Source organism: Saccopteryx leptura, chromosome 3, assembly GCF_036850995.1.
Source record: "Saccopteryx leptura isolate mSacLep1 chromosome 3, mSacLep1_pri_phased_curated, whole genome shotgun sequence".
NCBI classification, from domain to species: domain Eukaryota; kingdom Metazoa; phylum Chordata; class Mammalia; order Chiroptera; family Emballonuridae; genus Saccopteryx; species Saccopteryx leptura.
The window spans coordinates 122,371,374-122,395,587 of NC_089505.1; the positions used below are offsets into that span (position 1 = coordinate 122,371,374).

General features: G+C 37.6%; 1 protein-coding gene across 1 annotated transcript in view; it reads left to right on the forward strand.

Moving 5' to 3' along the window:
- LOC136397661 (selection and upkeep of intraepithelial T-cells protein 1-like) overlaps positions 1–24,214 on the forward strand; it is a 98,423-nt gene that overhangs the window by 12,645 nt on the left and 61,564 nt on the right. The gene's annotated exons all lie outside the window — the stretch shown is intronic.

Sequence of the window (24,214 nt, forward strand, 5' to 3'; positions counted from 1 at the left end):
AATACTTCTCCGAATTGAGCTTTTTGTTCAGTTTTAAAAGCTCATAATGTCCTCGAATGTCCCACTATATACACAACATTCTCTTATTCAGAGTCAAATTTGGATTAGAGGTGGAAGGGCTAGGTTTTCCGGGTTCACAATATGCCCTTTTCCTTACGATGTTTTCGTAAGTAATCCACTTTTCATCCCCAGTTATCATCTGGTTCAAGAAAGGCTCGATTTTGTTTCGAGCAAGCAGAGATGTGCATATGACTACTCGATCATCCAAATTCTTCTGACTTAATTCATGTGGCACCCATCTTGAATATTTCCACACTAATCCTATCTTCCAAATATGGTCCGAAATGGTTTGTTGAGCTGAATTAAGCCTTTCTGCGATCTCCGATGTTGTCAGAAAAGGATCTTGCTCCAACATGGTCTTAACAACATCGTCATTGATCAAAGATGGTTGCCCAGAACGTGGCTTATCAGAAAGGTCAAAATCACCTGTTTCAAATTTTTCGAACCATCTTCTGCATGTCCTATCAGAAACTGTACCTTCACCAAACACTTTCAATAAATTTCTACATGCTTCTGTAGCATTTCTTCCTTGTTGAAATTTGTATACAATACAGTGGCGTAAATGAACTTTATCAGTAGCCATGGGTACACTATGGCTTCACACATAAGACTAACGTGAGTCAACTTTGTTTTAGTTAATTTGCTACATCAGTATGTATACATTAAGTGATAAAAATAGAGAGGCACACATGCGCCAAATAAACATGTGCTTACGTGTCGAAACTTGTTGTTATAGAAATGGATAGAACTTTCTGGTAGATCTTATATGTTTTTCAAATATTTCTTTCACTCGTGATTTTTCTTTTATTCTCTTAACAGTGTCTGTTGCATAGACGTTTTAAATTTTAATCAACCTTAACTTACCAATTTTTTTCATGAATCATGCTTTTGACATTGTATTTAAAAACTCACTGCTAAACTTGAGGTCCCATAAGATTTTTCTTATTTTGTTTTTCTAGAAGTTTTATAATATTGTCTAAATTTTATATAATTTATACAATATTATAAAACTTTTATTTAGGTCTATGATTTACTTTGAGTTAATTTTTTGAAAAGTGAAAGGTCTGTGTATAAATTTTTCTGTTTCATTTTTAAAAATTTACATAGATATCCAATTGTTCCAACACCACTGGTTAAAAAAAAAAAAAAGATTATCCTTTCTCCACTGAATTGCTTTTACCTCCTTGTCAATGATCAGTTGACTATATTTGTATGAATCTATTTCTAGGTCTCTATTCTTTTCAGTTGCTGTGTTAATTTTAAAGTATTCTTTCACTAATACCATGTTGTCTTAATTACCGTAGTCTTATAGTAAGTCTTGAAGTCAGGTGGTGTCAGTCCTCTGACTCTGTCCTTCGTTACTGTGTTGCAATTCTCTGTCTTCTGGCTGGTTAGATAAACTTTATAGTCAGTTTATTAGTATCTACAAGATAGCTGGGTGAAATTTTGACTGGGATTATGATTAATCTATAGATTAAGTGGGGAAAGAATTGAAATTTTAACATCATTGAATCCTTTTATCTATAAACATAAAATGTTTTAATTTATTTAGATCTGTGATTGCTTTCATCAGAGTTTTGTAGTTTTTTGCATATAGGTCTTACAAACAAATATTTTGTTAGATTTATATCTAAACATTCATTTTTTTGAAATGATTTAAATGGTATTGTGTTTTCAATTTCAAATTCTATTTGTTTTTTATTGGTCTATAGGAAAACAATTGACTTTTTTTTCATTAATCTTGTGTCTCATGACCTTGCAATGATCTTTTTTTTTTAGTTCCAGGAATATGTCAATTATTTAGAATTTGTACATAGACATTGATGTCATCTGCAAACAAAGATAGTTTTATTTTTTTCTCCCCAATATATATACCTTTCTTTTCTTTGCTCCTCCCCTCAAAGTCTGATTGAATTTGTTATCACTTCAGTATCATGTTGAATATAGTGATGAGAGGAATATCCCTGTCTGTTCTTTGATATTTGGGAAAAGCATCCAGGCTTTTACTATTAAATGTGATGTCATCTGTAGTTTTTTTGTAGATTGTTTTATTACAAGTTGAAGAACTTCCCCACTGCATTAGACTTCCATTACAAAGTACCATTAACCATGTGGTTTAGAACAACAGAAGTTTATTCTCTCATACTTTTAAAGGATGAAAACCCAAAATAAAGGCAACAGTATGAACCATACTTCATCTCAAGGCATAGGAGTTTATTTTATTAACTTTTTATTTCCATGTGTATTTGCAAGTTTGCATAATAGCAGAGTATTACATTTAAAAAGAAAATGAACAAATGCAATGAATACAAACAAATAGCAAGGTGGTAGATTTAAATCCAACCATATCACTAATCATATTAAATATGCACGGTCTATGCATCTCAATTAAAAGGCAGAGATAGTCAAATACAAAAAAACAGTTATATACTTTCTACAAGAAACCCACTCTAAATAAAAAGGCACAATTAAGTCATCATTAATCAAAGGAAAGCTAAAGTAGCTATATTAATATCAAAAATAGATTTCAGAACATAAGAATATTGCCTGGGATAAAGACAGTCATTTCATAACTATAAAAGGAACATTCTACTAGGAAACAAAATAGGCAAATTCACATATTTATTTGGAGATTTTAAAATTCCCTTTTTCAATAACTGATTGATAAGTACAAGGTGTTCTCGAGTTATGACACAGTGCCATTCTTACCACAGTGATGTAACCCGAATTTTGGTGTAAGTCAAAACACACCCTACCTTAAGTCAGTTACCTAACACAGTTATAAAATCATAATCTAGAACATAAAAGCACAACTAAGCCACAAAAAAAGGAAAAGGACATAAATATACTGTACTGCAGTAACAAAAAATGAGTGTAAAAAAATCCCTTACCTTTATTTCTGTGGTTGGCTTGCACACTGGAAGGGACATTGCAATGTGGGAGGAGGAATCTGGAGAGGCAGGAGAACCTGAAGAAGGTGCTGGAAATACTGGGTCAGATGAATCAGGATTGCCTAAGGACATACAGGAGATGCTGCAGATGATTCTACCTGTACTACATGTATTTCATCTCAAGAAGCAGCTGATGTAGAGGGTACAGGATCTGTTGCAGGCCTCTCTACCTTTTTAAAGAGTTATTTCAGGCTAGTCTGGAAGGTTGATGACTTCTTCTCTTCCAAAATCTGCCTATAGCATTGCAAAGCATCCATAACAGCTGAAACACTCACATCTCAATTTTTTAAAGTTTTTATAGGAGTGAGCATCATAAACTCAAAATGTTGTATGTTGAGACTGTCATAATATGAGGATCCCCTGTAGTCAGAAAATCAGTAGAAGACTTCAACAACACTATGAGTCACCCTGACCTTGCTCACTTCTATAGAAAATTCCACCCAACAACAGTAGACACGTAGAAGAGCTCCTGCCGTGTCTGCGATCACAGTCATTCCTAAGAAACTGCAGCCTGCCTATGCCCTCTGACAACTTCTACAGAACAGTTCTGGTCCATCCATCTTTCTGCAACACTTCTACAGAGCATCTCCAGCCTTCCCACATTGTCATCTGAACTCGGCTGCTTTACAGACCAGAATTGGCCACCCCCTTCTGTCAGTATGTGTGCCAATAACAATGCATGTATTTGTAGTAGTCTTTCCCTCTTCAAAGAGCTGAAAATATTTACCTTGGTTCAGAACACCCTCTCACTCTTTAGTTTCTTTATTTTATATTTGTCTTTAGCCTAGGGCTGTCTTTTGTACTTGCTACTTCCGAACCCCACAGAGTTTATTGAGCAATTTGATCACATTCTACTGTTCTAGGCAATAATAATTTATGTTAAAAATTCCATATTTAAACATCTGGGGTGGCTTTAATCTTGGAACTTGGCCCTGACAAATGTGCCCACAAGAGGGTGGCAATGTATTCAGCTTAAATACTGAATCTACCGCATCCCTTGCAGAAAAGGGGTGACAAATGAGATGTAGGGTGGGCATAGAGAGAAGTCTTTTAAAGAAGACTGACCTAGCTGTCATATGACACTTAACCTTTCCCCATTCCTCATTCTTTGTGCTTGGAAAGTGGACTTAATAGTTTGAGTTCTGAAGTCATCATGATCATGGGGTGATCTTGAGGATAAAAGCCAACTAATTCAGGATGACAGAGCTGAACGAATAAAGCCTTCATTCCTGATGATCTAATGGAGTCACCCCACTACACTTGAACTGTCTCTCAACTTCATGTGATATAAGGGGGAAAAAAGTCTGTGTTAGAGAAATACTTGGATGATGAGACTATATTATGAGAGAATGTTAGATTGTTTCTAAAGTGTTATCATTAAAAATTCCATGATTAACAACTCCCAGCATAACTGTTTGTCCTCAAACCTGCTTCATATTCTGAAGAAATTAGGGGACATAGAATATAAAAATGTTAAGGCTTTGAGGCCCTGGCCAGTTGGCTCAGTGGTAGAGCATTGGCCTGGCGTGTGGAAGTCCTGGGTTCAATTCCTGGCCAGGGCACACAGGAGAAGCACTCATCTGCTTCTTCACCCTACCCCCTCTCCTTCCTTTCTGTCTCTCTCTTCCCCTTCTGCAGCCAAGGCTCCATTGGAGCAAAAGATGACCCGGGCACTGGGGATGGCTCCATGGCCTCTGCCTCAGGCACTAGAGTGGCTCTGATCACAACAGAGTGACGCCCCAGATGGGCAGAGCACACCCCTGGTGGGCATGTCCGGTGGATCCCGGTCGGGCGCATGTGGGAGTCTGTCTGACTGCCTCCTCGTTTCCAGCTTCAGAAAAATACAAAAAATAAATAAATAAATAAATAAATAAATAATGTTAAGGCTTTGATTTACTTTTTACCATCAATTTTTTTGATGACCAATTTAGATATTTATTTTTCTTATTGATGTGCAAAGGCTCTTACATATTGTATTTATTTGGAGATTTCAAAACTCTCTCCTTCAATAATTGACTATTAAGTAGTCAGAAAATCAGTAGAGACTTCAGCAACAGTATGAATCAACCTGACCTCATTCACTTTTATAGAGAACTCCACCCAACAACAGTAGTAATGTGAAAGAGCTCTAGCTATTAAGCTGTTAAGAAAAATTAATTTTTGCTACATAAAAAATTACCACAATCTTGGCAATGTAAAATAACATATATTTATTATTTTATAGTTTCTGTAGGTTGGGAATCTGGGCATAGCTTATTTCTAGTCCTCTGTTTCAGAGTCTCTCATGAGGCTCCAATTAAGGTATTAGCCATGATAAGTACTCACTTGAAGGTTTGATGGAGAAGGATCTGCTTCCAAAGTCACTCATATGTTTGTCAGCAGGAATCACATCTTTTGGGCTCTTGGGCTGGTGCCTCCATTCCTAGCTGGCTATTAGCTGAAGGCCACCTTTAGTTCTTTGCCACACAAGCTTTCTCAACATGGCAATTTGCTTCATCAAAGCTAACAGGGGAGAAAGTGAATTAGCAAAATGGAAGTCAGGATCATTCGCAACCAATTAGAGAAGTAAAATGCCCTCAACATTGAGGTAATCTATTGTTTGATAATCTATTAGTTGATAGGCCAGCCTACACTCAATGAGAGGGGTGGATTACACAAGGGAGTGCATGCCAAATGGTAGAGATCATTGGGGGCCAATTTAGAAGTCCATCTCACCACAGAAAAGTACCTTTTCTTTATCACATTCACTGCAGTAATTTTTCTCTCTTTGACAGACTTTTTATCTCATTAGTAGTGTTGGGTACACTGATAGCTTTTTCCTCCTTAGAGTTTCAGTTGTAAAATGTTAAGAAGCATATGGACACAGTGGATAAAGTGTCAACCCAGAACACTGAGGTCACCAGTTCAAAACCCTGAGCTCATTGGCTTTGAGTGTGTGCTTGTCAGCATGGGGTTCCTAGCTTGAGTTGGAGAATCATCTACACAATCCCAAAGCTTGCCAGCTCGAGCCCAAAGGTCACTGGCATGAAAAGTCCAAGGTTGCTGTCTTGAGCAAAGAGACACTGGCACACCCCTGTCAAGGCACGTATGAGAAGCTCCATGTACAACTAAAGTAAAAGCACCTATGAGTTGATGCTTCTCATGATCTCTCCCTTCCTCTCTCTCTCTCTTAAAATTTTTTTTAAAAATGAAAAAAATATATGATAATTTTTAAGATAAAGATTTGGGTCACCATCTGAAGCTATGCCTGCTAGGACCTTTGTATGGTATGTCCATTCTTTCTTCCTTCCAATGATCAATCTTCAAGCTACATGCTTTACGTCTTAGAAATTAATGAAGGAACACCTTTTGCAACTCTGAGGGCTCTTTGTCCATAATTGGCAGTAGTGTACTCTACAGGTAATAAAGCAGTTGTAAAGTTGTTCAGTGTATTGTGGGGATCCAGGGCCACCATCTGTCCCCACTCTGCATTGGCCACCATCTAAAGGCTTCACATCAATTTCTGGTATGAGGAGACCCATATAAGAAGTCTAACCCTTTTGCCTGGCCTGGCCACTATGAAAGCTAAGGGGTAAGTATCACTTGGTTCACCTAAAACCCACTCACTGCATATTAGTTGGGAAGCTCTCTCATAAATATTATTAAAACATTGATATTCAAAGGCTACACTCTTGTTGCCCATTGGCTAAAATGGAGTTTCTCTGATGAATCACTCTGATTTGAAATGTTATATTTTTGAGCTATCACATTATATTTTTCATTGGGTTTACTGATTTCACAAGGATATTATAACCTTCTGACTTATTACAAAATAGCTTTGTACCCACTTTTGTATCCAGAAAGGCCAATTAACTTTGAGGGTACAAGGTTGACAGATGATTTCTTAACAGAACCTATAAAATCCATAAGTCAGTGGGTAGACATCTATGATATAAAGTGTTGAACAACACACATACATACACAAACACCTATAATAACCTAGACTTCTGTGCCCAGTAAAAATATTCTTCAGAAAAAAATAAGGTAAAATAAAACTTTTTTTTAAGAGTAAAAGCTGCACTAAGACCAACACTAAAGGGATTTATTCAGGCAGAAGTAAAATGATTCCATTTCGAAATACAAAAAGACAGGAAAGAATAAAGAACACAAGACCAGATAAATATGTGGGTAAATGACATTTACTACTTAATAAATGAAATGGATTATATACTAGAATACATATGTATAAATTATATGGATAAAATAATAATGCAAAAGGCAGGAGAAGTTAAATGACATTTAAAAGTTTTATTAGGCCCTGACTGGTTGGTTCAGTGGTAGAGTGTATGGCTTGGCCCGCAGTATGGATGTCCCAGGTTTGAATTCCAGTCAGGGCACACAGGAGAGATGATTGACCATCTGCTTCTCTACCCCTCCTCCTTCTCTCTCTTTCTGTCTCTCTCCCTCCCACTCCTGTAGCCATGGCTCAATTGGTTCGAGCAAGTTAGCTCGGATGCTGAGGATGGCTCCATGCAGCCTCTGCCTCGAGTGCAGAGCATCAGCCCCTAGTGGACTTGCCAGATGGATTCTGGTTGGGGCACATGTGAGAGTCTGTCTCTCTGCCTCCTCTCTTCTCATGAAAAAAAAAAAAGTTCTGTAGGTCAAGCAGTATTGATAAATGGTAAAAGTAATATTTTGTGTTATGGTAATAAATCAAGGGTAAATGATGTAATCTCAATGATAATTACTAAATAGCAGTAGAATGTAAAACTAAAAATTAAATAGAAGAAAGAGTAAAATGAAAACATTTATTTAATCCAAAAGAAATCAGGAAAGAAGATAAAAAGAACATTGTCTAACTAATAAATTAATGAAAGAACTACAAATAAAATAATAAAAAGTTAATTAATTTACAAGAAGAAAAGTGGTAAAGAACTATAAAACAGAGAGACCAAATAGGAAATATATAGTAGATAAATAATAGATGATGTATAGCAACTCAAATGTTTTAGTAATTACATTAAAAGGGACTGAATACTCCAGATAGAAGGATAATTGTCATAATGGCTAAAAATAAGTTAAAAATACTTCTTCCATGAGACGCATTATTTTTGTGGTTTTCAGAGACGTTTTTAATATTTCAAAATATGTCCCTAAGGAAGAATTCTTTGTGAATACACACTCAAGTTTCTCTCTTTAAGAAGAGCCAAAATTTTGTAGTTTAATATTTAAAAGGAAGTAATATGTAATTTTTAATGTTTACATTGTTTTACATAGTGTTAAAATTATTGCTTGATATTTTAAGCTTTTATAACAATTATCTCATTTTATCAGTTTTATTAATGCACATAAAAACAATTTAATCTGAACTCTACTAACTTGAAATTTGTGATCAGTTAAGCATAGACTTTCACTTTTGTTTGGCTAATAAGGAAATATCATATATAGGCAAATGGAAAATGTAAACCCTTGTGTTTGATATATTTAAGAAAATACATATTTTAATCTTTTTTAAAACCAGATGCTTACATTGTATGCACATCTTATTTACTCATTAAAACCAATCTCCAAGGGTTTTTATGTGTCAACAATTACTGGCTTAAGTATGAAGTATGGTATAGTCTTGAAAGTAATAGTTGCAATTCATTTTTTTTTTACTTCATTTGCAGAACTTTACTGATTCAGGTTGCTAGTCCAGATTAATAATAAATTTTTTTTTCTTTTTTAATTTAGAAAATTAAATTTAACAGGGTGACATGAATTAATAAGGGTCCATAGGTTTCAGGTAAACATCTCTAGATTAATAAAATTTGGGGGTGACGTCACGGAAATGGCGCCGTGAGCAGCGCGTCCGACAGATCTCCCCAAAATCTCAACAAATTTATCAACTAGAAACAGAAAAATTTATCCTCGGAGCATCCCAGAGTTCCACACACACACTGAAAGTGAAAGGACTGTTGCCGAGGAGGGAATACGCCTGTGGTGAGTCAACCCACACGTGCAACTGCCCGCGCCGCGTCCCGGGGAGTGCCGGCAACCACCGGCGTGCTCTGAGAAGCCGCGCACGCGCGCCCCGAGCTGCGTCCCGGGGAGTGCCAGCCACCACTGGCGTGCTCTGAGAAGCCGCGCGCGCGCGCGCCCCGTGCTGCAGTCCGGGAGGGGCGCCAAACCTGTCTTTCCTAGTCAGGAGATTCTCTCCGTGGATGGGGCACCTCACCCAGCCATTCGAGCTAACAATCAAGCGTTGGGGGAGGGGCGCGCAGGCAGCCTGAAATACTCTCTGGAACACAGCTGCGGATCCAATCACTGAAATTAGCTTAACCCACGAAATCTACGCACCCACGGGGCTCTAATTGATAAGATCTCTCCCAGTTCAGCGATCCAAGACAAGAGGCATAATATTTTTCAATGCCTTTCGCTAAAGGGGCGGGGGCAACTTCTGATTGACAGAGCCTCCATATTCAGGGATATACCTAACAAGAGGGACTTGGCAGATATTAAGATCTATATAGCAAGCAGCGAATAGTGCATCTTCTTTCCAGCCAAAACAGGCTACAAAGTGTGGAAAGCCTGGGTTGAGTGGTCCAACTGAATGGTAGGCGCTGAACAGTCACCTTGACAACAATTGACTCCCAGCCCCACCTGATTACGCTAGAGGCTCTGACTGCCAGAGCCTTACCCAGAGCCTTGCGCTGAGTGAGGATAGAGTGGGGATTTCCCAGCTCTTTGAGCCTCTTACTCCCCAGACAGAAGCAGTGGCAGCCTCATAGCTGGATCACCAGGCTGCTAATTCAGGAAGGGGAGACTAGGGGAGAGACTCCAGGAAAGCAAACTCTCTCTCATTGTTGGACTCTACAAATGCCAACAAGCCTTGACTACCAGCGAGACTAAAGCCAATTATATGACATTGCCATAGAATCCCATCAACTGCAAATCCCTACCAAAGTGTGACACAGGGACAGAACCTGGGGTACAGAGTCACCGACCAGGAAGAGGGAGAGAAAAGAAAAAGGAAGAAGTTAATCTCTCAAAATCAAGAAAAATCCACAGATTTTATAACTTGTTCCACTAATTCTTTGTTGTTGTTGTTTCTCTCTTCTTTCTTATTGCCTTTATTTGTATTTTCTCCACCTCGGTCCTTTTATTCTCTGCCCATCTTATGCTACCCTTTTCTTGAACTACACTACCTATGAGTGTTACATTTTATTTCTTTTCTTCATCCTTACTCTCCCTTAGGGTTACACTCCAAAACCCTTAACTCTCACTCTCTCCCTTTTTGTTTTCTTTTTCTTTTTTTTTTCCCCTTTCCTTTTTTTCTTCCTTTGTTTCTCTATTTTTCTTATTTTTCCTTTCTATTCGTTCATTCTTTTCTCCTTTTACTTTTCCTCTCATTTAATCCTCAATCACGAACAAATTATTTAATTTGGGACTCAAGATTTTTGTTTTTGTTGTTTTTTTTTTCTTTTCTTTTCTGCTTTTGTTCTTGGTTTTCCTTTATTTGTTTGTTTTTGTGGCATTTTGGGTACTTTTTACATTGCTTTTTAACTCACTAGCATTCCTCCCAACCCAAAGTCTCCATTGTATTTAGTCTTCACTCCACTTAATACAACAGATTTTTACTTATTATTTTTATTTTTTTCTTCTTTAAATATTATTTTTTTCTCCTTTTTTCTGTTTCCCTCTTATCCCTCTCATTATATCTCTTAGTCGATCATCACTTACAAGCAAATCATTTTATGCTTGTCTAAGATATCCTCCTTTTTTTTTTTTTTTTTTTTTGCATTTAGTAGGTCCCTACTCCCTTTTTTGCCCGTTGAACTCTTCACCCCAAATCAGGCCCTCCATTATAGGCAGTTTTTGTTCCATTTAGCATAATATAATTCACAGGTCATCACGATATTTACCTAAAGAGGTGAGAGGAGGGGAGGAGAAGAAAGAAAAAAGGGGGAAATAATAAATCATTACTTTTTTTGTGTGTGGAGTGTTTTTCCTTTTTTTTTTTTCTTTTTTTTTTCCCTTTTTATTCTTTATTAATTCTAATTAACAATATCAACAAGACAACCTTCAGATACCAATAAGAAAAAGGAAATTGAATATTATGGATACAAAAGATAGAGAGGTAACACAAATAGATGTGGAAAAATCTATGGAGAAAAGATTTAACATATTGGAAGCCTTGGAGCCAAATGACAGAGAATTTAAAATAGAAATCTTAAAAATACTCAGAGATATACAAGAAAACACAGAAAGGCAATTTAGAAAAATCAGAAAACAACTCAACGATCACAAAGAATATATTACCAAGGAAATTGAAACTATAAAAACAAATCAAACAGAAATGAAAAACTCAATTCACGAACTGAGAAACGAGATAACAAGCTTAGCTAATAGAACAGCCCAGATAGAAGATAGGATTAGTGAAATAGAAGACAAGCAACTTGAGGCACAACAGAGAGAAGAAGAAAGAGACTCAAAAATAATAAAAAATGAGAAAGCCCTACAGGAATTGTCTGACTCCATCAGAAAGAATAACATAAGAATAATAGGTATATCAGAGGGAGAAGAGAAAGAAAATGGAATGGAGAATATACTCAAACAAATAATAGATGAGAACTTCCCAAGCCTGTGGAAAGAACTAAAGCCTCAAATTCAAGAAGCAAACAGAACTCCGAGTTTTCTTAACCCCAACAAACCCACTCCAAGGCACATCATAATGAAGATGACACAAACCAATGACAAAGAAAAAATTCTCAAGGCAGCCATGGAAAAGAAGAATACAACATATAAAGGAAGACCTATTAGATTATCATCAGACTTCTCAGCAGAAACTCTACAAGCTAGAAGAGAGTGGACCCCAATATTCAAAGCCCTGAAAGAGAGAAAATTTCAGCCAAGAATACTATACCCATCAAAGCTATCCTTCAAGTACGAAGGAGATATAAAAATATTCACAAATACAGAAAAGATGAGAGAATTTATCATCAGAAAGCCCCCACTCCAGGAAATACTAAAGGGGGTTTTCCAACCAGATTCAAAGAACAAAAGAAAACAAAACCACAAATAACAGCTCCACCAAGAACACAATAAAACCAAACTTAAACTGTGACAACAAAAGAAAAAAAAAAGGGGGAGAAAGGATGAAGATTAACAGTAGCAAAGGACGATGAAGCGCAGAAATACTCATAAGATAGGGTACTACAATGAATATGGTAGGTACCCTTTTCATTACTTAATGGTAACCACCCTTGAAAAAACCACCACAAAAACACTTGACTTAAAAAAGGTAGCAACAGAAGAAAGAAGTATGGAATACAAACAAACAAAAACAACAATAGAAAAACAAAACAGAAGAATCAAACAAGATACAAAACTAACAGAAAGCAATTTATAAAATGGCAATAGGGAACCCACAAGTGTCAATAATTACACTAAATGTAAATGGATTAAACTTACCAATAAAAAGACACAGAGTAGCAGAATGGATTAAAAAAGAAAATCCAACTGTATGCTGCCTACAAGAAACTCATCTAAGCAACAAGGATAAAAACAAATTCAAAGTGAAAGGCTGGAAAACAATACTCCAAGCAAACAACACCCAAAAAAAGCAGGTGTAGCAATACTCATATCTGATAATGCTGACTACAAGACAGAAAAAGTACTCAGAGACAAAAATGGTCATTTCATAATGATTAAGGGGACACTGAATCAAGAAGACATAACAATCCTTAATATATATGCACCAAACCAAGGAGCACCAAAATATATAAGACAGCTACTTATTGACCTTAAAACAAAAAGTGACAAAAATACAATCATACTTGGAGACCTCAATACACCGCTGACGGCTCTAGATCAGTCATCCAAACAGAGAATCAATAAAGATATAGTGGCCTTAAACGAAATACTACAACACCTGGATATGATACACATCTACAGGACACTTCATCCCAAAGCGACAGAGTATACATTTTTCTCTAGTGTACATGGAACATTCTCAAGAATTGACCATATGTTGGGCCACAAAGACAATATCAGCAAATTTAGAAAAATTGAAATTGTACCAAGCATATTCTCTGATCATAAAGCCTTGAAACTAGAATTCAACTGTAAAAAAGAGGGGGAAAAACCCACAAAATTATGGAAACTAAACAACATACTTCTAAAAAATGAATGGGTCAAAGAAGAAATAAGCGCAGAGATCAAAAGATATATACAGACAAATGAAAATGAAAATACGACATATCAGAATCTCTGGGATGCAGCAAAAGCAGTAATAAGAGGAAAGTTCATATCACTTCAGGCCTATATGAACAAACAAGAGAGAGCCGAAGTAAACCACTTAACTTCACACCTTAAGGAGCTAGAAAAAGAAGAACAAAGACAACCCAACACCAGCCGAAGAAAGGAGATAATAAAAATCAGAGCAGAAATAAATGAAATAGAGAACAGAAAAACTATAGAAAAAAATCAATAAAACAAGGAGCTGGTTCTTTGAAAAGATCAACAAAATCGACAAACCCTTGGCAAGACTCACCAAGGAAAAAAGACACAGGACTCAAATAAATAAAATCCAAAATGAAAGAGGAGAAATCACCACAGACATCATAGATATACAAAGAATTATTGTAGAATACTATGAAAAACTATATGCCACCAAATACAACAATCTAGAAGAAATGGATAAATTCCTAGAACAATACAACCTTCCTAAACTGAGTCATGAAGAAGCAGAAAACCTAAACAGACCAATTATCAGGGAGGAAATAGAAAAAACTATTAAAAACCTCCCCAAAAATAAAAGTCCAGGCCCAGACGGTTATACTAGTGAATTCTATCAAACATTCAAAGAAGACTTGGTTCCTATTCTACTCAAAGTCTTCCAAAAAATTGAAGAAGAAGCAATACTTCCAAACACATTTTATGAGGCCAACATAACCCTCATACCAAAACCAGGCAAGGATGGCACAAAGAAAGAAAACTACAGACCAATATCTCTAATGAATACAGATGCTAAAATACTAAACAAAATACTGGCAAAACAAATACAACAACATATTAAAAAAATAATACATCATGATCAAGTGGGATTCATCCCAGAATCTCAAGGATGGTTCAACATACGTAAAACGGTTAACGTAATACACCATATCAACAAAACAAAGAACAAAAACCACATGATCTTATCAATAGACGCAGAAAAGGCTTTCGATAAAATACAACACAATTTTATGTTTAAGACTCTCAACAAAATGGGTATAGAAAGAAAATATCTCAACATGATAAAGGCCATATATGATAAACCATCAGCCAACATCATATTAAATGGCGTAAAACTGAGGACTTTCCACCTTAAATCAGGAACAAGACAGGGTTGTCCACTCTCTCCAATCTTATTTAACGTGGTGCTAGAAGTTCTGGCCAGAGCAATCAGACAAGACAAAGAAATAAAAGGCATCCATATCGGAAAAGAAGAAGTAAAGGTATCACTTTTTGCTGATGATATGATCCTATACATCGAAAACCCAAAGGACTCCACAAAAAGATTACTAGAAACAATAAACCAATACAGTAAGGTCGAAGGATACAAAATCAACATACAAAAGTCCATAGCCTTTCTATATGCCAACAATGAAATATTAGAAAATGAACTCAACAAAATAATCCCCTTCACGATTGCAACAAAAAAAATAAAATACCTAGGAATAAACATAACAAAGAATGTAAAGGACCTATATAACGAAAACTACAAGGCATTGCTAAGAGAAATAGAAAAAGACACAATGAGATGGAAAAATATTCCTTGTTCTTGGATCGGAAGAATAAATATAATTAAAATGGCCATATTACCCAAAGTAATATATAAATTTAATGCAATTCCCATCAAAATTCCTATGACATTTTTTAAAGAAATGGAACAAAAAATCATAAGATTCATATGGAACTATAAAAAACCCCGAATAGCTAAAGCAATCCTAAGGAAAAAGAATGAAGCTGGGGGCATTACAATACCTGACTTTAAACTATATTATAGGGCCACAATAATCAAAACTGTATGGTATTGGCAGAAAAATAGACACTCAGACCAATGGAACAGAATAGAAAGCCCAGAAATAAAACCACATATATATGGTCAAATAATCTTTGATAAGGGGGCCAACAACAAAAAATGGAGAAAAGAAAGCCTCTTCAACAAATGGTGTTGGGAAAACTGGAAAGCCACATGCAAAAGAATGAAACTCGACTACAGCCTGTCCCCGTGTACTAAAATTAATTCAAAATGGATCAAAGACCTAAATATAAGATCTGAAACAATAAAGTACATAGAAGAAGACATAGGTACTAAACTCAAGGACCTGGGTTTTAAAGAACATTTTATGAACTTGACTCCAATGGCAAGAGAAGTGAAGGCAAAGATAAATGAATGGGACTACATCAGAATAAAAAGTTTTTGCTCAGCAAGAGAAACTGATATCAAAATAAACAGACAGCCAACTAAATGGGAACTGATATTTTCAAACAATAGCTCAGATAAGGGCCTAATATCCAAAATTTACAAAGAACTCATAAAACTCAACAACAAACAAACAAACAATCCAATAAAAAAATGGGAAGAGGACATGAACAGACACTTCTCCCAGGAAGAAATACAAATGGCCAACAGATATATGAAAAGATGCTCAGCTTCATTAGTTATTAGAGAAATGCAAATCAAAACTACAATGAGATACCACCTCACCCCTGTTAGATTAGCTATTATCAACAAGACGGGTAATAGCAAATGTTGGAGAGGCTGTGGAGAAAAAGGAACCCTCATACACTGTTGGTGGGAATGTAAAGTAGTACAACCCTTATGGAGGAAAGTATGGTGGTTCCTCAAAAAACTGCAAATAGAACTACCTTATGACCCAGCTATCCCTCTACTGGGTATATACCCCAAAACCTCAGAATCATTGATACGTAAAGACACATGTAGCCCCATGTTCATTGCAGCACTGTTCACAGTGGCCAAGACATGGAAACAACCAAAAAGCCCTTCAATAGAAGACTGGATAAAGAAGATGTGGCACATATACACTATGGAATACTACTCAGCCATAAGAAATGATGACATCAGATCATTTACAGCAAAATGGTGGGATCTTGATAACATTATATGGAGTGAAATAAGTAAATCAGAAAAAAACAAGAACTACATGATTCCATACATTGGTGGAACATAAAAATGAGACTAAGAGACATGGACAAGAGAGTGGTGGTTACCACGGGTGGGGGGAGGGAGGACGCAGGAGGGAGGGAGGGAGAGAGTTAGGGGGAGGGGGAGGGGCACAGAGAAAACTAAACAGAGGGTGACGGAGGACAATCTGACTCTGGGTGAGGGGTATGCAACATAATTTAATGACAAGATAACCTAGACATGTTTTCTTTGAATATATGTACCCTGAATTATTAATGTCATCCCATTAACATTAATAAAAATTTATTAAAAAAAAAATTTAAAAAAAAAATTTAATAGTAGTGGAAAGACCACAAAGTTTGGAACCAGATAAGCCTGGTTTGAATTTCAGAGCTGCCATTTTTTAGCTGCTTGTCTGTGACCAAATGGCTTATTCCTCATGAGTTTTGTCATCATCCAAGCTGTATTATTTCCGAAAACAAAAGAGGGTGTTGTTAATAATTACTCTGGAAAGACCAAGCATAATTATGGACTGGCCTGGGCAAGCCAGACAGATGATCACTCTATCAAAATGTGACTCATCTTTCACACTTCTGGGCTTTGGTTTATCGAGGTTATTGGTTGTTGGTGTTCTGTTTTAATTATTCTATCATTGCCTTCAAATATAAGAAATCAAATCTCCTATCCAAGTCCCATGACATCATCTTGAATCTGTCACATTCAGCTGTAATAATATTTGTATTAAGTTTATTAAGTCACATGCTCATGTATAGGAAAGTCCTAAAATCAAGTTTAAAACTTCTTTTGTAATTCAAACTTTCCCATTCCCTGATATCATGCCTGACATGCGGCTCTGGATCAGCAGAAGGAAAGAGTATATTCTATTCCATTTCTCCTTGTTCTTTTTTTTTTTTTTGCTTTTAAGTTATTTTTTATTATTCAATTACAGTTGATATATATTATTATACTATTTTCAACTGTACATACCAGTGATTAAATATTACATAACTTACTAAGTGGTCGTCCTGATATATCTTGTACCCATCTGACACCATATATAGAATTATATCAATAATATTGACTATATTCCCTGTGCTTTAGTAGGTTTTAATTTCTTTCTCTCTTTTCTCTTTGGTATGATGCTAATGTTGGTACATTTGAAGGTGGTCTGGGGGCTCCTTACACTAGTCTCATTTTTCAAATTATTTATTTATTTTGCTGTTCTGATTGGGTGGTTTTTGCTTCCTTGAATTTCAAATCACTGATTTGATCCTTGGTGTCATATTCTCTACTGTTAGTTTCCCCGTAAATTATTCTTTATTTTAGTTAATGTATCTTCATTTCTGACTGGTCCCTTTTTATGCTGTTGAAGTTCTAAGTTTTTTGAGCATCCTTATAACCAGTGTTTTGAATTCTGCATTTAGTAGATTTCTTGTCTTCATTCTTTTACTGGAGTTTTGTTCTATTCTTTCATATGGGACATGTTTCTTTGTCTTCTTATTTTGGCAACTTCCCTGTGTTTGTTTTTATGTATTAGTTAGGGATGTTATTTTTCCCAGGCTTGGGAGAACGGCCTTTTGTAGTAGATGTCATGTAGGGTTTAGTGGCACAGCCTCCTTGATCATCCAAACTAGGCACTTGAAATGAAACCCTTGTGTGGGTTGTGTACACCCTGCTCTTGTAGTTGAGCCTTGATTGCTGTTGGCATGTCAATGGGAGGGATTTACCACCAAGCTGATTAGCTGTAAGGACTGCCTGTGAGTGCCAATCTGTGACTTCCGATCACATTGGAGGCTCAGCTGTGCAGGGCCCAACCCCACAGAGTAGGACTTACTATAGCAAGGTCTGGTGCCCACTGAGTCCATTCCTTTAGTGTGTGGCTTAAGGAGGTGGTTGGGTAGTGATGCTTCATGTGGTCTGAAGCTGTCCATCAGGTGCACTGGCTCTGGGGCCACCTGGGAGGTGTAAACCAAGGTCAGCCACTACTTGTGTTCTGCCTTGGGCCACCTGCTATGAGCTGCAAAGTGATCTTCAGATGGCTGCCACTTATGTTGGGTTTGGAGTTGACCAGGTTAGGCCAAGCTATGAACCAAGGCCAGCTATTGCTGGTGCAAAGCCTGGGGCCACTTAGTGAGAGGTACAGAGCAAACTGAGGCCAGATGCTGCTTGTTTGAGAGAATTTAGGAAAATCTGAAGCCTGAGCTAAACAGGCCCATAATACTTGGTTATAGCAGCCTGAATGACTAAGAGAATGCTTACCTTTCTTTTCTCTAAACCCTTGTTCTTCTTACATGAGGCTCTTGTTAGCTTTTGTAAGTTCTATTGGTGTCTATGGTTTGGTGTCTGCATACTACCCTTGTTTCTAGCTCCCTGGAGCCTGACATTTCTGCTTTTATCTGTGCTCCAACAAGGCTTTCAGCCTTATCTGACATTGTCACCTAAGAAATAGCATGAACATGTACCTCATAGACTTTCTGAATAAGGTGTTGGTCTGGTATACAGTCTCTCCTTCTAGAAATAATGTCTCATAACATTATATTTTGGGCAATAAGATCTACCTGGCTGAGCTTGCATGATTCACCTTATCTGTGCCAAGATTGCTGCCTCTCCCAAGGGATCGGTCCTCCTTATCAATTTCCAGCTTTCTTGCATGTGACCTAGCCAAACTCAGATAAAAAAAAATTGTGTAAGGTATGAATATTTTCAAGAAAACTAATTATATAGAACATATATTTCTTTTTTGCTGGTGGTGAGAAATTTTATCTTATCTCAGTGATCATACTGCCTTTATTAGAAACGATGGCTTGCTAAACCCTCCTAAGGTAGGCAAATTCTGACAGGCCTAGGCTTCAGCTGGTGCCAAGGCTCCTGAGAAGGGTGAGAGAATATGCATAATAGAGAAGGTGAAAGTATTTTCTCTCTGTGGGACAGAGTCAAAAAGGAAAAGGGAAGAATAGAAGGAGATCACATTATAATAGTATCATGTGTCATAAATCATGTAACACTTCTATGAACCTCAAGTCATTAGTAAAGCAATAAATACTACATATGTTTGGGGTATTTGATTCCTTGTGGAAATTATTAAAGTCTGTTGGGTTTGTGTGGAAGCCAAACAGCCAGACTGCTTAAATGAAGTGGCTAGAGATATAGGTGACATAGATATTTTGATTCTATAGAAGTTTCAGAGGTTTCTGGACTTCCCCAAAATATGGAACTAGTTAAGGTTCAAGGACACTTCATCTAGGACATTGGGGAAGAGGAGATTCCCAAGTGAGATTGGGATCACATGTACATTCAGTAAATTTCATGTCCCACTCTGTCATATCCAGTCTTATTTCTGAAGCTGCCAGAGGAGTTCTGCACCCACTTTATGCCCCCAGATACTGGCCTGTGAACCTCCCAAACTGGTATAAGTCCCCAATTTGGGGTTAAAGGGGGAATGTCCCACTCATAGCCTCCTTTTATCCTTACCAATTAACCAAAGCCCTCATGACTATTGCCCCTCAACTTTCTGGTTTATAGTTGGATAAAATCCAATTTAAAATTAAAATATTTCACAGGCCAAGCTCTTTGCCCCACCTGCTGTCTCTTGAGACACTGCCTCTGTCAAGGGCCTTACTGGTACGGGAGATGGATCAGGAACTGATCGGGTGAATGTGAGAGACTTCTTAGTGCTTTAGGGAGTTTGCAGTCTGTCTGTTCTACTGCTTAGCCCTTGTATGACATATCCTTCAAGTTCCACAATATTCAAATATGATTTTTGAAGCCTTACTGTGCCCCCTCACATATCATTGCTACTCTCTGGGCATTACTTTCCCTAAATTTATGATGAGCAGAGAGGTTTTATGATTGGTTCTGTTATGCTAGGAATAACATCAGATCGTTGCAAGGAAGTATTAACAATGCCATATGCTTCTTCTTGTACATCGAATCTCTTTTTAAAATTTTCTGCTTGATTTCTTTAGCCCTATTCCCCACTCCCCCGGCTCTGCCTTGAACCATATTTTCTTTAGAATTGGGGCTCTGCCTAGCTCTAATTCATCCTGATAGAGACAGTACTTCTGATCCTAATCTATTGCCTCTGTCAGTTCTTCTAGAAGTTGGACTCTGACAGCTTATACTGCATACCATTAGCTACCAGACTTGCAAGTCTTTGTAATGTAGGGCTTGGTAACCTTTAAGAGAATTGCTCCTGGATTTTGCCACTTGCCACCAACAATAGTGACCACTAACTGTTACCATGCCTTCTGGGGACCAAACAGGGCCAAGTGGCCTATTTGAACTCTCTATCTAGGCGTTCCTCCTCTGTTCTGTGCCTGCTGAGTTCAAGGACTGGGACTTTATATCAAATAACAACTTATTCTGTTTCAATTGGGATCCCTGCATTCTTTTCCTATGAATTCAGGCTTCAGCAGATGCCGTTCACTTTATATTAAAAAAAGTATGACAGAATCTGGGTAGCTGCTGATTACTAGACCCCAGGCATTCTAGTTGAATCTGGGAAGGAAAGACAAATCTCTGGTATGGAAGGGCTCTCTGCAATATTATATTATATAAAAGTATTTGTTTAGTGACTGTGCCAATTGCTCTGTTCTTTTCAAAACTCTCTCAATAGCCTGCTTCAAGGACCATCAAGATTGTAAATTAGGTTGATGAACTGCTTAATTTTTTATCACTTTAGTAATAAGTAAATAAGGGTTTAGAAAATGTAAGAAACTTGCTTAAGATAATGCAAAATTATATGTGCTTTACAGAAGCAAAGTTTTAAAATGTGAATGAAAAGTCCTAATAAGACATTATTTTCATTTTGGCCATCCCCTACCCTTCCTGCCCTCCATATCCTATCAGCATCCACTGAAACCAGGCAGTAGCTCAGACCAGAGAAGACGGGACTCCAGGCAGGGCCAGGACAGAGAACCGAACTGAAGAAATCAAACAACACATCTAAAGAACAGAATGGCCCTGACCAGGCGATGGCACAGTGGATAGAGCGTCAGACTGGGACACAGAGGACCCAAGTTCGAAACCCTGAGATCACCAGCAGGAGCACAAGGTCGCTGGCTTGAGCAAGGGGTTACTCGGTCTGCTGTGGCCCCCTGGTCAAGACACATATGAGAAAGCAATCAATGAGAAACTAAGGTGCCGCATGAAGAACTGATGATTCTCATCTCTCTCCCTTCGGGTCTGTCTCTGTCACAAAAAAAAAAAAAAAAGAAGAACAGAATAACAGAATGGCAGTGCAAGGTACATGCTATTGTCAATTATTCTTTCTATTTCCTATTTTATCAGTAGAGTAGAGTATAATCCAGGCTCTCTGTTTATATCTTCTTTTTTTTTATTTTTATTTTTTTTTTAATTTTTATTTATTCATTTTAGAGAGGAGAGAGAGAGGGAGAGAGAGAGACAGAGAGCGAGAGACAGGGGGGAGGAGCTGGAGGCATCAACTCCCATATGTGCCTTGACCAGGCAAGCCCAGGGTTTTGAACCGGCGACCTCAGCATTTCCAGGTTGACGCTTTATCCACTGCGCCACCACAGGTCAGACTGTTTATATCTTCTTTTAAGTCCAAGCTCCTATCTGGCAAAATAGTTTCTGCCATGCTGCTGCTGCTTCTTCATCCTCTTCTTCCTCTCCTTCTTTCTCCTTCCTCTGCTTCTTCTTCTTCGTCAATTCAATTATTTAATTTATTTTTCAGTTGCAGTTTGCATTCAACATCATTCTGTATTAGTTTCAGCTGTCCAGCATAGCTGTTAGATAATCATCTACAAAGTATTCACCCTGATATTTCAGGTAGTGGGTATTTACCACGCTTCTTAAAACTCTGCCTCTACCATCCCATCTTCTATGACATTTCAGCTAGAAAAATCCTTACTTAAGATATCACAGATAATACCACATACACTGTATCTACAAAGACTCTGTTGGAACTCTGACCCCTGCTCTTCCACTTTACAAAACGTCTGCCGCATCAGTGGTACCTCTGAGGAAGGAAATGTGTTGGGGGCAGTGGGAGAGAATGATGTGTCTCACTCTGCCCTCTCTTTTCCTCCTCAAACATTCAAGAACAAGAACTCGGCTTGGGTAATGGAGTGAGTAAAGGAATAACAAGACTAAAAAATCTCTTTCTCCCACATGCCCTCCATGCAACTACTTTGACAGATATTTAGTATCTTAATACAATTTAATTGCAAGAGGAAGAACTTGCCATTTTCAGGAATCTTTTGCTTAGTGAATGGTCTATGCCTCCGTGTTTGTGAGGAGTTCTCATGTCTGACCACTTTCAAGGCTGTGATAATCAAGTTTTTCTGGCTGATTGGTGAGTAGGACTGTAGTCCTTACGTTTCTCTTGCCCCAGATAAATGCAAGTGAGATGTCAAAGTCATATTCCTATTCATCATATTCACATTTAATTGACTCAGTGGTGTGGTGGTAGTTTGGTTTCATAAACATGAGACTTAGCCCCATTTCATCCATACAGTAATACTTTGAGAACAAAATTAATATTTCTCTTTGATAAAACCTTGCCACAGATCATGCAGCACACAGCAAAAGCCAGCAGGGTTATAACGTAGGCCAGTGTGACTGAGTCTGTTACTTCACATTTGCTTCATAAGGTGCATGGGGGAGGGGGGTATCACACAGACCAGGAGGGCATTAGAATTTGGAGTTCTCCTTAACAGAGGAGCCAGGAAATCAGTAAAAACAGAGTCTAGGATCTATATCAGATGAGGCAGGCTGAGTGGGTAATTATTCATCAGATGGCAAGGCTCAGGATACAGGAGCACAGGGAATTAGCTAAAATAGCCCCAAAGAGCAGAGTGGACAGGGAGGGGGGGTTGTTATTGCTTAGTGAGTAGGACTGTAGTCCTTACGTTTCTCTTGCCCCAGATAAATGCAAGTGAGATGTCAAAGTCATATTTCTATTCATCATATTCACATTTAATTGACTCAGTGGTGTGGTGGTAGTTTGGTTTCATAAACATGAGAATATACTCATGTAGGATATACTTCATTGTGATGCTGCATGAAGTGCTCTCTGCAACAAAGAACCTGGGTTGGATCTAGGCAAGAGCAGTGCTAAAGAGTCATTCTCAAGAATTTAGAAGGGACCGTGGCAGAAGCAATGTCCACACATGGGATACTAGGCAGGTACACAGACAAAAGCAGAACAAATTCTAGTGAAGGACAGCTCCTATAAACCAGTTCTAGGCAAGGCTTGTGAAGCCAGTTGAGTTCTGATCAGGGAGAAGTGGACTGAGTGAACCTCAGAAATATTAAAAAGGGAAGCAGAGAGTGTCTGATATGTTCGACCTGCTCACTTTGATCTCAAAGGCTTATCAAATCTGATAATATGAATATTAGAAGTGTGGGATAGAAGATTGGGAAAAGTCTAGAATAGCTAGTATTTCAACTCCTATAGCATAGAAAGACTTGTGTCTGTCTCAAGTCCATACACAGGGCTTCCTGACCACAGGGAGGAGCTAACATTAAGTTGTGGCTAAGATGATTCAGCCTTTTCTGCTCCCAATTAAGAGAAGATCCTCACCAAGAAGTCAGAATGGTGCCTCAGTAGCACTCTGTTTCAACAATGAGAAGCACTCAGTCTACTGACCTGCTCAGGCCTCAACAGCACTGAAACTCGCCAGCTCCGGTCTTCCTTTGACAAATACCGATTGCACCATGCTTCTTGTCTTTGTCATGATAGGCCTTTACAAAATGCAAAGTCCTGCAACCTCCTCTTTTCTTAGATCCTTTTATAAACCTTTACTCTTTCATTTCCTTTTTCTACCCATTCTATCTATTGACCCAGGATACTCATTCTGTGTAAATTCACTCTATCTAGATCTTTATCTTATTTATATAATTCTTCCTGCTTGTGTTGGTTAATTTTATATGCCAAAAACAAGTTGACTGGGTTTTGGTCAAATACCAGTCTCGACGTTGCTCTAAAGATATTTTTAAAAGATTTTATTAATATTTAAAACAGTAGACTTTGAATAAAACAGATTACCCTCAATAATGTAGGTGAGCCTTATTCAATCAGCTAAAA